Source organism: Aethina tumida, chromosome 6 (assembly GCF_024364675.1).
Source record: "Aethina tumida isolate Nest 87 chromosome 6, icAetTumi1.1, whole genome shotgun sequence".
NCBI classification, from domain to species: Eukaryota; Metazoa; Arthropoda; class Insecta; order Coleoptera; family Nitidulidae; genus Aethina; species Aethina tumida.
Genome location: NC_065440.1, coordinates 12329984 through 12345223, shown reverse-complemented (window position 1 = coordinate 12345223; position 15240 = coordinate 12329984). Strand labels below are relative to the sequence as shown.

The 15240-nt window shown below is 29.1% G+C and overlaps 1 protein-coding gene and 1 long non-coding RNA gene across 10 annotated transcripts in view; both read right to left on the bottom strand.

Moving 5' to 3' along the window:
- Positions 1-15240, bottom strand: part of LOC109608126 (fasciclin-3) — a 406522-nt gene that overhangs the window by 119407 nt on the left and 271875 nt on the right. The window lies entirely within an intron of this gene.
- The window catches only part of LOC126266007 (uncharacterized), a 107345-nt gene that overhangs the window by 39963 nt on the left and 52142 nt on the right, over positions 1-15240 (bottom strand). For all 3 annotated transcript variants that reach the window (XR_007548465.1, XR_007548466.1, XR_007548464.1), the window contains exon 2: positions 10695-10747. This is a non-coding gene — a long non-coding RNA (uncharacterized LOC126266007). The remainder of the gene's footprint in view (positions 1-10694; positions 10748-15240) is intronic.

Below are 15240 nucleotides of genomic sequence, written 5' to 3'. Positions count from 1 at the left end.
TAATTTTAACGCGAAGATTTGCTTCTTTGTCTAAGAAAAAAATCAAAAGTTTACATTTACTTGAACTAAGAAACAGGAAACTGAAGAAAATAGAATCATATATTGTGGATAATCTTTTAGAACGAGATGAGAAGTATAACGAATCTACCCAATGTTCACAATTTATTTTAAATGATATTAGATCAATTCAAGATTACTAAAAAAGAACAATTTAAATAAATGAAAAAGCAATTGGCAATTTAACAACCCAAATTATTATTAATAAATGCACCGGCTTACTGCTTCTAATTTTGGAGATGTTAAAATTAACAGGATCCCGTGACATTATAGTTAAAAAAATTAATAATTTTTCTACAGAAGCTACGAATTTCGGGAAAATTAATGATTCGGAAGCAATAAAACAATTTGAAGAAGAATACAATAAAATTATAAAGCCTGCTGGTTTATTTGTAGGTGTACCTTCATGGATATTTATAAATTATATTGTGTATTTTTATAATTAAATTTTTATATTTTCAGGAATTATTTCTGTAGACGAAATTGTGGAAGTGGATAGAATATTACTTTCAGATATAAGATCAATTAAATATTATTGGAACTAATCTGTGCTATTTTATTGTACATTCAGGTCCAAAAAATAAACTTCTCGTTTAAGTAATTCATAAAGACGAATTTTTGGAGCAATAAAATGCTTTCGAAATTAGAAAGATTCTATTTTAATTGTCTAGAACAAGAGATACTATTAAATAGAAGAGGTATGATTATATATTATAGTATATAATAGTATACAATAATAAAATAAAAGCAATAATAATTTTAGAAAATGCCAAAAACGCCTAGATTTGCTTCTTGGTCTAAGAAATAAATCAAAAGTTTACAATTTACTTGAACTAAGAAACAGGAAACTGAAAAAAATGGAATCATATATTGTGGATAATCTTTTAGAACGAGATGAGAAGTATAACGAATCTACCCAGTGTTCACAATTTATTTTAAATGATATTAGATCAATTCAAGATTACTAAAAAAGAACAATTTAAATAAATGAAAAAGCAATTGGCAATTTAACAACCCAAATTATTATTAATAAATGCACTGGCTTACTGCTTCTAATTTTGGAGATGTTAAAATTAACAGGATCCCGTGACATTATAGTTAAAAAAATTAATAATTTTTCTATAGAAGCTACGAATTTCGGGAAAATTAATGATTCGGAAGCAATAAAACAATTTGAAGAAGAATACAATAAAATTGTAAAGCCTGCTGGTTTATTTGTAGATGTTCTTCATGGATATTTATAAATTATATTGTGTATTTTGATAATTAAATTTTTATATTTTCAGGAATTATTTCTGAAGACAAAATTGTGGAAGTCAAGTGTTCTTATGAGACGATTATAATATAGAACTTATAGAATATTACTTTCAGATATGAGATCAATTAAATATTATTGGAACTAATCTGTGCTATTTTATTGTACATTCAGGTCCAAAAAATAAACTTCTCGTTGAAGTAATTCATAAACACGAATATTTGGAACAACAAAATGCTTTCGAAATTAGAAAAATTCTATTTTAATTGTCTAGGACAAGAGATACTATTAAATACAGGAGGGCGAAATTTAAAATGTTTTGATCCACCCTACATCAGAGAAGCGCACGAAAAGAGAACAAAAAAATGTCAATTTAATAAAATATTAATTTTTAAAATAATTTGTTTCACTACGTTAAATTCCTATAAATTCCATTCAAATTACAAAGTTTACGCATTAGTTTACTGTAATTATACATCAAAAAATATTGTATATAAAAAGTGTTTTGATTTTAATTTATCAGATAATGAAAATTGTATTGTATTATATTATATTGAACAATAAGCAGAATTTCCTGTTTAGATTTCCAGGTTAAAAATTTACTATTTAAATAATTTGATAACTATTTAAATAATGAGATTAAAATATATATTTACATCACATAAATTTGATTAATGATGAATAATCAATCATCAATATTTTTTAAAAATATATATATTATTTTTGAGTTTCTTGTGTGACACAGACTCACATGTCAATGGCTTTCTTACATGTGGCCAATTTGTAATTCTGAAATTAATAGTATTATGAATCAAAGAGTTTCTAAATTTTATTGCTATAATAACTGGTCTAAAAATGTACAAATTTTTCTGAATACGTCCAGTCAATAGGTCATCTATGAATAATGTGTGGAACACATGTCATACCCCCTTTCCTATGCCACAATCACTTATACTTACAGATTTCTATGATTATTCGGTTTACGTATGAAATTTTATTATTTTGCTAATTTCGAGCAAATCTAAAAAACGCAATATTTTTCTCAGAAAATTGTCACTGTACAGTCTTGTTAAATATCTAAGCTTGGACATGTCATATTTCATTAACCAAAATATTCTTTATTTTTTGAGTTATTTGCTGTACAAAAATGGTAGAAAATGACCTAAGTTTGATCATCAATAACTTTGTTATTAAATTAAGATTACGACTTTAAAACTATGTCATGTCAAAGATCAAACATTTGTTAACGCACACCCAAAATTTGAAATAGATTGCTTGCGTAGTTCTTGAGATTTGCTCCAAGTCGTCGACGGCGTTTGTATAGGGAATTTAACACAGGCAGACGCCGCTCTTAATTCGATCCCAAAGTCCACTCGTCCCCCGCAGGCGTCCGTCCCATTCATTCCGGCGCTCCGGGCGCGTAAATATTCGGGGCTGGCTGCCGGAAATGGCACCATCAATTCGGATTCGATTCGAGAAATCCGACCGCCGACCAGAGGCGCGGAAAAGTAATGAATCAGACGGCGGAGGAGGCCGCCGGTCCAGGAAATGAAGCGGAATCGGCGGCGGCAGTCGCGGGCCCCGAAAAAATTTAATATATCGACACCCGTTGCCGTCGCAGCGGCCCCGAGTGTCGCGCGCTCTCGTACGGGCGGGCTGCCGTCCCGAAAACACGGTTTTATTGGATTCGAAATTCCGGATTTCGTGCCGGGAATGTCTTGTATCGCGTTCTGAATTCATCGATCCCCTTTCGCATTGCATGAATTTATTATTGCCTCCTACTCAGCTGGCCTGTCTTTAAAAAGACGTTTTAATTTTTATATTCGCATTATTTGTTTAGGTGTTTACAATTCCTTTTATTTTTTTATTACGCCACCTGTGTCCGGGTAGCTAAAACTTGTAGAGAATAATAATTAACTCTGTAAATCAAAATCTGTGATAAATTTAATATTCTTAACAATTTTAATTTATTCATATATTCTTAAATTACATTTTAAATAAATTTCAGTAAAAAAAATTTGTTAATCTTTTCTATAGGGATCATCACATAACAGTATTTAGTTAAGTGGCAAAAAAATTTAACAATTTGATACAATTATAATGTGTATTTATTAATTTTTGGGCGACACCTGTGTTTCGGTAACTAAACCTTATAGAGAAGAATAATTAATAGAACTCTGTAAATCAAAAATTGTAATAAATCATGTAGAAATTTTAGTTTAAATATTCAAGAACATTCATTTAACAAACGTAAATTTATTGTGTTACATTTATCAATGTTTTGTGTTACATTTATGAAAATTTCTACAGAAAATATTAAAAAAGGGATTTAATAGAATTGTTGTTAAGTTAAAAAATACGAATAAATTAAGATTGTTGAAAATATTAGATGTGTGACAACATTGATATATGTAACATCTTAATTTATTCATATTTTTTAACTTAACAACAATTCTATTAAATCCCTTTTTTAATATTTTCTGTAGAAATTTTCATAAATGTAACACAAAACATTGATAAATGTAACACAATAAATTTACGTTTGTTAAATGAATGTTCTTGAATATTTAAACTAAAAATTCTACATGATTTATTACAATTTTTGGTTTACAGATTTCTATTATATGTTCTTCTATATACGACAACATAGGTGTGGCCCAAAAAATAATTGATACACATTATAAATGTAACTTTTTAAATTCTTTTGTCACTTAACTAAATATCATCCTCTGATAGTTTCTATAAAAAAATTAAAAAAAGGATTTAATGGAATTGTAGTTAAGTTAAAAAATACGATAAATTAATATTTTTGTACATATCAGATATATGACAACATTAATAAATGTAACACATCAAAAGATCATTGAGGCACATTATAAATGTATCAACTTATTAAATTATTTTGTCACTTAACTGAATGTCATCCTCTGATAGTTTCTATAGAAAAATTTAAAAAAGGGATTTAATGGAATTGTTGTTAAGTTAAAAAATACGAATAAATTAAGATTTTTGAAAATATAAGATGTGACAACATTGATAAATGTAACACAATAAATTTACATTTGTTAAATGATTGTTCTTGAATGTTTACACTAAAATTTCTACATAATTAATTACAATTTTTAATTTACAGATTTCTATTAATGATTCTTCTCTATAAGATTTAGCTATCAAAACATAGATGTCGTCAAAAAAATAATTGATACACATTATAAATATATCAATTTGTTAAATTCTTTTGTCATTTAAGTAAATATCGTCTTCTGATAATTTCTATAGATAAAAATAAAAAAGGGATTTAATGGAATTGTAGTTAAGTTAAAAAATACGATAAATTAATATTTTTGTACATGTCAGATATATGACAACATTAATAAATGTAACACATCAAAAGATCATTGAGACACATTATAAATGTATCAACTTATTAAATTATTTTGTCACTTAACTGAATGTCATCCTCTGATAGTTTCTATAGAAAAATTTAAAAAAGGGATTTAATGGAATTGTTCTTAAGTTAAAAAATACGAATAAATTAAGATTTTTGAAAATATAAGATGTGACAACATTGATAAATGTAACACAATAAATTTACATTTGTTAAATGATTGTTCTTGAATGTTTACACTAAAATTTCTACATAATTAATTACAATTTTTAATTTACAGATTTCTATTAATGATTATTCTCTATAAGATTTAGCTATCAAAACATAGATGTCGTCCAAAAAATAATTGATACACATTATAAATATATCAATTTGTTAAATTCTTTTGTCATTTAAGTAAATATCGTCTTCTGATAATTTCTATAGAAAAAAATAAAAAAGGGATTTAATGGAATTGTAGTTAAGTTAAAAAATACGATAAATTAATATTTTTGTACATGTCAGATATATGACAACATTAATAAATGTAACACATCAAAAGATCATTGAGACACATTATAAATGTATCAACTTATTAAATTATTTTGTCACTTAACTGAATGTCATCCTCTGATAGTTTCTATAGAAAAATTTAAAAAAGGGATTTAATGGAATTGTTCTTAAGTTAAAAAATACGAATAAATTAAGATTTTTGAAAATATAAGATGTGACAACATTGATAAATGTAACACAATAAATTTACATTTGTTAAATGATTGTTCTTGAATGTTTACACTAAAATTTCTACATAATTAATTACAATTTTTAATTTACAGATTTCTATTAATGATTATTCTCTATAAGATTTAGCTATCAAAACATAGATGTCGTCCAAAAAATAATTGATACACATTATAAATATATCAATTTGTTAAATTCTTTTGTCATTTAAGTAAATATCGTCTTCTGATAATTTCTATAGAAAAAAATAAAAAAGGGATTTAATGGAATTGTAGTAAAATTAAAAAATACGATAAATTAATATTTTTGTACATATCAGATATATGACAACATTAATAAATGTAACACATCAAAAGATCATTGAGACACATTATAAATGTATCAACTTATTAAATTATTTTGTCACTTAACTGAATGTCATCCTCTGATAGTTTCTATAGAAAAATTTAAAAAAGGGATTTAATGGAATTGTTGTTAAGTTAAAAAATACAATAAATTAATATTTTTGTACATATCAGATATGTGACAACATTGATAAATGTAACACATTAAATTTACATTTGTTAAATGAATGTTCTTGAATGTTTAAACTAAAGTTTCTACATAATTTATTAAAATTTTTGATTTTCAGAGTTCTATTAATTATTCTTCTCTATAAGGTTTAGCTACCAAAACATAGATGTCGTTCAAAAGATCATTGAGACACATTATAAATGTATCAACTTATTAAATTCTTTTGTCACTTAATTGAATGTCGTCCTCTGATAGTTTCTATAGAAAAATTTAAAAAAGGGATTTAATGGAATTGTTGTTAAGTTAAAGAATACGAATAAATTAAGATTTTTGAAAATATAAGATGTGACAACATTGATAAATGTAACACAATAAATTTACATTTGTTAAATGATTGTTCATGAATATTTAAACTAAAATTTCTACATGATTTATTACAATTTTTGATTTACAAAAGCTTAATTTTAGATATTTATCAAATATAACTATCAATGTATAGATGGCGTCATAAACAAAAATTTAAAAAAAAAAACAAATATGTGAAAACATCTTTTAATTACCTATGCCCCTGATGCAAATTACGTCCGTGGCAAATATTTTATTTATATTAACGTATATTTTTAATTAAAATAAACATTGATGTTGATTTTATGTTTAAATAATTTAATTAAATGTAGTAATTAATGTTTTCATACGATACGTTTAGTTATTTAACGGTTTCATTATTCCGTTCCGACTTTCCCCATTTCCATTTAACATTTCATTAAAAACCTTTTGGTGCTTTAGCAGTTAATTAACGGCCCACCTTTACGCGACGATATCTTATTTAACGCAAAACTTCCGGCCGGGTAATTCGCGAGTCGGCCCCCCCGCAAAAGTGTCCACAGTCAATTTGCAGCCGCTTTCCGGTTCGTCGCGCCCGGCCGCCCCCGCGGCAAGACGAAAAACGCCGCCCCCGCTAAGTGCTCGTTAATAAATAAGCGGGATGCACGGTACGAAAACCGCGACGCCGCCGTGTTGCATTCGGTTTTTTCGTGCGACGGTTCGCTTTCCTGCGGGCCGCGAGTGCCTTATAAATATTCACGGGGACGGTAACAATCGTCATTTCCGGTCGGTCGTCGTTTTTCCCGTTCCACGTTCCGCGTCTCACAAAGGATAAATAATACGTTGGAATATCATTATTTAACTAACATTTTAATGGAATTGTTCGAGTTATGTACCTACAAGGAATACGAATAAATTTATATTGGCTGTAATATTAAATTGTCTGACAATATTGAAAAATGTAACACAATAAATTTACATTTGTTAAATAAATGTTCTTGAATATTTAAAGTAATGTTTCAGCATAATTTATTACAATTTTTGATTTATAGAGTTCTATTAATTATTCTTCTTTATAAGGTTTAGCTACTAAGACACAGGTGTCGCCCAAAAAATAATTGTTACATATTATATATGTATCAACTTGTCAAATTCTTTTGTCACTTAATTTATTCGTATTTTTTAACTTAATAATTCTATTAAATCCATTTTTTACATTTTTTCTACCTAAACTATCAGAAGATCAAGTTGATACATTTATAATGTGTATCAATTATTTTTTGGACGTAATTTGCATCAGGGGCATAGATATTTAAAAGATGTTTTCACATATTTGTTTTTTTCTTTTAAATTTTTGTTTATGACCCCATCTATATTTTGGTAGTTATATTTAATAAATATCTAAAATTAATCTTTTGTAAATCAAAAATTGTAATAAATCATGTAGAAATTTTAGTTTAAACATTCAAGAACATTCATTTAACAAATGTAAATTTATTGTGTTACATTTATCAATGTTGTCACACATCTGATATTTCCAAAAATCTTAATTTATTCGTATTTTTTAACTTAAAACAATTCCATTAAATCCCTTTTTTTAATTTTTCTGTAGAAACAATCAGAGGACGATTTTTAGTTAAATGGCAAAAGAATTTAACAAGTTGATACATTTATAATGTGTATAAATTATATTTTGGGCGACACCTGTGTTTTGGTAGCTAAACCTTATAGAGAAGAATAATTAATAGAACTCTGTAAATTAAAAATTGTAATAAATCATGTAGAAATTTTAGTTAAGACATTCAAGAACATTCATTTAACAAATGCAAATTTATGGTGTTACTTTTATCAATATTGTTACACATCTGATATTTCCAAAAAGCATAATTTATTCGTCTTTTTAAATTAACAATAATTCTATTCAATCCATTTTTACTTTTTTCTACAGAAACTATCAGAGGATCAAGTTGATACATTTATATTTATATATTTTTGGACGTAATTTGCATCAGGGGCATAGATAATTAAAAGATGTTTTCACATATTTGCTTTTTTTAAATTTTTGTTTATGACGCCATATATACATTGGTGGTTATATTTGATAAATATCTAAAATTAAGCTTTTGTAAATCAAAAATTGTAATAAATCATGTAGAAATTTTAGTTTAAACATTCAGGAAGATTCATTTAACAAATTTAAATTTATGGTGTTACATTTATCAATCTTGTCCCATATATGATATTTCCAAAAAGCTTAATTTATTCGTATTTTTTAACTTAACAATAATTCTATTAAATCCATTTTTTACTTTTTTCTACAGAAACTATCAGAGGATCAAGTTGATACATTTATAATGTGTATCAATTATTTTTTGGACGTAATTTGCATCAGGGGCATAGATATTTAAAAGATGTTTTAACATATTTGTTTTTTTTTCAATTTTTGTTTATGACCCCATCTATATTTTGGTAGTTATATTTGATAAATATCTAAAATGAAGCTTTTTAATTTCATTAAAACTGAATATAAAAATTGCCAAATTCATTAAGTGTAATAATAGTCATTATTGGGTATAAAAATGTAACTACCGGAATACAGATGGCGCCGTCACAGAGAGCGTTTTCTGTAATTTGTGCGTCTGTTAACGAACAAAAATTATTTTATCTAACAACATGACTAAAGCAAATAAACCTTTTTGGCCCAGAAACAGCCGTGAACGAAAATCGATAATATAAAACGGAACCCCGGGTACATTCACTCTAATTCCTAGTTCGAAGAATAGTGCCGAACAAAGCGGAACAAGCGGGACGAAATCAGGTGGCAGACGGGAAAAACAATAAAGTTCGCCGCCGGGACTTTGACCCACTAACGAAATCGGCGGAAGGGCGGGATAAGATGCCTACCATCGGCAGATTGGTTTCGAAACTTTTTAAAACGCGACTGCCGGTTTGTTTCGTGGATGTTTTACGGTCGTCGCGGCGAAAAATGTACGCGTCGGCGGAACGTTTCCGATCCTCTCAGCCGATTGCGAATAAATTTTCAAGTGGCGGTTTATGCTACTCTCGGGTTTTTCTTGAGGTTTTTTTTTGTCGGGCGACTCGAGGGTGGTCGGGGTGGGGTTGAACGTTGATTCCTTTAAACTGGTCGATATGGAAATCTGAAAATCGTCTAGTTGCTACATAGTGAAGGTTCAATAGGAATGGATTTTATGGCTCTGGCTGGATAACGGTTTCTTCGATTTACGACGTTTTGTTTCAGGTTCAACGTTCAGTCATTTTCTTGAATTATTTTAATTTTACTTTATCCGTAGAGTTTACATTTGAGTTTCTTTATGTACTTCCTCAATTTATTTAAGTGTTTGTAATTAATAATTTATTTAGGTCTCAGTTAATTAAGTCAAAATTAACTAACAAATTAAAGATGACGTCATACGAAATATAACTGTAATACATATTTGTGAAAGCTTCTTATTAATAATAATGTATGCTCTGATAAATTAGTATTTTAATATTTGTTTCATTTACACATTTAAGTAACATATCGATATATTCTATTCGTTATTTATAATAGAAGCAAACATTACAGAAAACATTAATTTTGATGACGCCATCTGTGTTTCGGTAGCTAAACTTTTTTACCCAAAAATCATGAAAATATCATTTCTGGCTCCCTTTTATTATGCAAATATATAATTTTTGATTTATTCCGTCTTTTTATACATAAATTTAGTTAATTCAAATTAAATAAAAGTTTTATTTAATTGGTTATTTTTAACAGCAATAAAAATTATTAAAATCACTAATTATTATGAAGCCATCTGTGTTTCAGTAACTAAACTTTATATCCAAAAATCACAAAAATATCATTTTTGGCTCATTTTCATTTACAGAAAACACTAATTTTGATGGCGCCATCTGTGTTTCGGTAGCTAAACTTTTATACCCAATAATCACAAAAATATGATTTTGGCTCCCTTTTATCATGGAAATAAATAATTTTTGATTTATTCTGACTTTTTATATGGAAATTTAGTTAAGTCAAATTAATAATGATGATAAATAAGAGTTATATTCAATTTGAAATTTTTAACAGCACAGAAATATTATTTCTGGCTCCCTTTTATGATTTATTCTGACTTTTTATATGTAAATTTAGATAATTCAAATTGATAATGATGTTAAATAAGAGTTATATTCAATTTGATATTTTTAACAGCAGCAAAAATTATAGAAATCACTAATTATGATTTAAAAAATTTAGTTAATTCAAATTAATAATGGTGAAAAATAAAAGTTATATTCAATATGTTACTATTAACAGCAATAAAAATTACATAAAACAGTAACTATGATGACGCCATCTGTGTTTCGGTAGCTGTACTTCTATACCCAAAATCACAAAAAATCTTTTTAATTACAAACGGTGATATTACTTACTTCATTTTAGTAAATATGTCCATATTTGAAGGGTAATTTAAAATAATTCATACCTGAAAAGACAAAAAAACTGAATGAAACAAACTTTTTAGCGTCATAAACGTAATCTAACTTAACTAAAGCGAACAAAAATCGTACATTCACCCCTAATTTAATACAATGTGCCCGGGATATGATGCCGATAAAAAAACAACAAGTAGCACAGCAGTCTCATAATTCAGTTCACCTTATACGGTCGCGCAAATAAAATTTTATTATTCGACTTTCCGAAACTCGCGTAACAATGCGGCTCATCCCCCTTCTAAAACTCCGATGTTTATTGGAAACTGTTTTACGAGCCGCCGTGATCAGTCGCCGTTTTACTGCTGCGGTTCCATAACTCGGGCATTAAGCAATTTTTTGATTTAGATCCGGGGATTACACACGTGCGAAAAATGGAGGTAGTGCACATTAGCGGCGGAAATAATATCTTCCAGACACATAAATACTCATTGTCTGGAAAGAAAAGTTATTATGTGGGGATGAAATAATTTCGGCTAACACCTTTTACTGTTCTTGTGCGGCCGGGACGTTATTCGGATAAATGTTCCGGGTTATGTTCGCAGGGTGGTCATAAAATTGAACACCTCACCGTTAGTTTTGATAACGCAGATAATTAATTTTAAAAATGGCGCCAGGAAGGAGTACCACGGTGGGGCGCCATCTGTGTTCGGGTAGCTAAAGTTCACGTACTAATATGCAATGTACGAGTTAAAATAGTAATTTACGAACATACAAGCAGGAAATTTGACGCGGCGAACACAGAGAAAGATCGTATCTGACAGTAAAAATGCCGAGCCCCACGAACAGACTCATTTCCATCCGTTTGATTGCTCGTCACGAGTCCATAAAGCGGAATAAAATAGCCGTCAAAAGACGTGTCGGGGTCCGGGAGTCGTGCACACACACACCGACAACAACGGGGAAAACGGGGCCAGATCTAAATTTAGATGCGGCACAGTCATAACCGTTCCACGTCCGTCGCCGTGACGCGGGGCGTCGTCGTCGTCTCCGGTCCCCCGGAGCCAGCGACGCACAGATTAGTGCCGTCGGAGCGACAGTTTACATTACGAACCCGACATTTAACTTTAATTAGAAGATGCACGAACGTGGCGGCTTATCGTTTTTATACACCCCCACCCCCCTACTCCGGACTCGGCCGGATTTTCGTTCCGGTGTGCCTTTTCGAATTGTGCCGGAGGCGTGCTCTTAATAAAACAATAACTGATCCGGATTAATCGACGGCAGCGTCAAAAAAAGAACAATACACGAAGTGGCCCGTTCCGCATTTTAACCCCGCACGAGGGTGAAATTCACGTTCCACAATAACAAGCGAACAAAAACAAAATACCGAATATATTTAGTCGATATATTTGGAACAAAAGCAAAGAAAGATTTTAATGGTGTCACTAGAATTGCTTGAAAGTTTAAAAACTGTCTTAATTTTATACAGAACTGCTTAGAAAATCTCAAAATTGTTTCAATTTTATGCAGAAGCTTAAGAAGTTTCAGTACTGTCTTAATTTTTCTTTAGAATTGCTTAGAAAGTTTGAGAACTGTCTTAATTTTATAAAAAACTGCTCAGAAAGTTTAAGCACTGATTTAATTTTATATAAAATTGCTTAAAAAGTTTCAGTACTGTCTTAATTGAATACCGAATTTTGCTTAGAAAACTTCAGAACTGTCTTAATTTTATACAGAATTGCTTAGAAAATTTCAGAAGTATCTTAATTTTATACAGAAGTACATAGATAATTTCAGAACGTCTCAATTTTATATAGAAGTTTATGAGAAGTTTCAGAACTGTATTAATTTTATACAAAATTGCTTAGAAAGTTTCAAAACTGTCTTTCTTTTATACAGTCCTTAGAAAACTATAGAAGTGTCTTAATTTTATAGAAAATTGTTCAGAAAGTTTAAGCACTGATTTAATTTTATTTAAAATAGCTTAAAAAGTTTCAGTACTGTGTTAATTTTATACAGAATTGCTTAAGTTTCAGAACTGTCTTAATTTTATACACAATTGCTTAGAAAATGTAAGAACTGTCTCAATTTAATACAGAAATGCTTAGAAAGTTTCAGAACTGTCTTAATTTTATATAAAATTGCTTAGAAAGTTTCAAAGCTGTCTTACTTTTATTCTGAAGTCCTTAGAAAACTACAGAAGTGTCTTAATTTTATAAAAAATTGCTCAGAAAGTTTAAGTACTGATTTAATTTTATATAAAATTGCTTAGAAAGTTTCAGTACTGTCTTAATTTTATACAGAATTGCTTAGAAAGTTTCAGAACTGTCTTAATTTTATACAGAATTGCTTAGAAAATTTCAGAACTGTCTCAATTTTATACAGAAGTGCTTAAAAAACTACAAAAGTGTCTTAATTTTATAGAAAATTGTTCAGAAAGTTTAAGCACTGATTTAATTTTATATAAAATTGCTCACAAAGTTTCACAACTGTCTTAATTTTTTACAGAATTTCTTAGAAAGTTTTAAAACTATCTTAATATTATATAAAATAAATTAGAAAATATCAGAACTGTCTCAATTTTATACAAAATTTTTCAGAAAGTTTCAGAATTGTCTTAATTTTGTAAAGAATTGTTTCAGTTTCAGAAATGTCTTAGTTTTATACCGAATTATGAAGTTTTAGAACATTCTTTTAAGAAGTTTCTAAACTGTTTCAGTTTTATGTAGAATTTTTTAAGAAATGTTTGATTTTTTGAATTTTATATATTATATACTTTTGTGTATTTTGATGTTTTAATTGTTCTTTATAGTTTTAACTCACTTTTATTATGCATATTGACATTATTTACACTTTGTATATAAAAGTCAAGCTACTCAAACACAGATGGCGCCACCACAATTAGAGTTTTCTACTATTTTTGCTTCTGTTACAAATAAATTTGTTTAGGGTATTTTAAATTAAGAGCAATAATATAACTACAACATAAAAAAAGTTCAAATTTATATTTTTTATAGACTTCAAATTTTGTTAATTTTAATTTTTTTTTTAAATTATATTTTTTAAAATTTTTTGCAACAATTATAAACAAAAAGGTATTTCTAAATAAATATACAAAGAGTGTATATGTTTACATTTTTATTGAGGGCTTAGAAAAGTTAAGAGTATACTTTTTATGGCAACATCTACAACGATTTACTAAAGAAGCAATTATATTAGAAAACTGTAAATATTGATAAAGTAATAATTTTTTGTAACAATTATAAATATAAGCATATGTTGAAACAAATATATAAAGAGTGGAGCGTTAATTTCTTGATTTGATATTATTTATACTTTCTGTATATACAACTCCTGCTAGTCAACCACAGGTGGCGCCACCAAAATTAGCGTTTTCTACCTTTTTTGCTTCTGTTACAAATAATTTTGTACAGGGTATTTTAAATAATTAGTATGTAAAAGAGACTAGACAAGACAAAAAAAGACACAAAAATAACAACTTAAAATATAAATTAAACAAAATTATTGACAGGAATTTCACTAAACAGATTGTAAAGCACAAAATGGAACTGTTTTAAACAAAAGGACATGCTGCCGGCACAAGGAACAATTACGTATGCACCTTAAGCCGCCACAGCAAGATGCTCAGCATCCACTTTCCATCCTTTGTTGTCTGTTACGCGTTCAATATCGGACATTCCAGTTTCCCAGTAACATGTTATTGGAATCAGCCGAACGGCATTCTTGGGGCGCCTTTTGTTTGAACGGGCCTCGAACTGTCTTTCGTCTTTTTTTTTTCTCTACACTGCGTTCTCACCACCCACCCCCCTGGCAAGCAAAAGAGCAAACAGCGTTCGGTAATTCGATATGTGTTCGGGCATAATTTCGATTCGGCTTTTAATAAGGGACCGCCTTTCTGTGAAGATGTCACGTTCCGGGGCTGTGACGACGGGTTGACGAGGCGGATTAGAATTTTTTTTAGCAGTCGGTTGGAAACAATTACGGCCTATTTGTTGTTAAATAATTCAGTTAGGCCGTCGCTACGTGACCGTTTTTTAATGCTAAGCTAATGAAAATATTGTTTTGTGCGTCGCAATTTGTTGTTGTCGCGATCGAAAAAGCGAAAATACGGTCGGACATATTAATAACAACAATTATCATCGGCCGCCATTTTTTTTCGGACATTCCCCAAACAATGCTTCGATATCTGGTCGTGTGCATTGTTCGCTTTGGCGGAATAAAAAAATAAAACACGTCAGTGTTTATAATTGGAGTTTCGGCCGAACTAAAATTCAATTGGGGCAGCTTCATTGTGTGGCCCGATATATTTTTTTGTTCGCTTGTTATTGTCGAACGTGCATTTCTCCCTCGTGCAGGGTTAAAATGCGAAACGGGCCACTTTGTATGTTGTCTTTTTTTTACAGTGCGATCGATTAATCCGGATCGGTTATTGTTTTATTAAGTGTGAGTCTCGCGATTCCCCCCACTTCAAAATATTGAACGATTATATTATTTCACAACTTTTACACAAATCAATTCAATC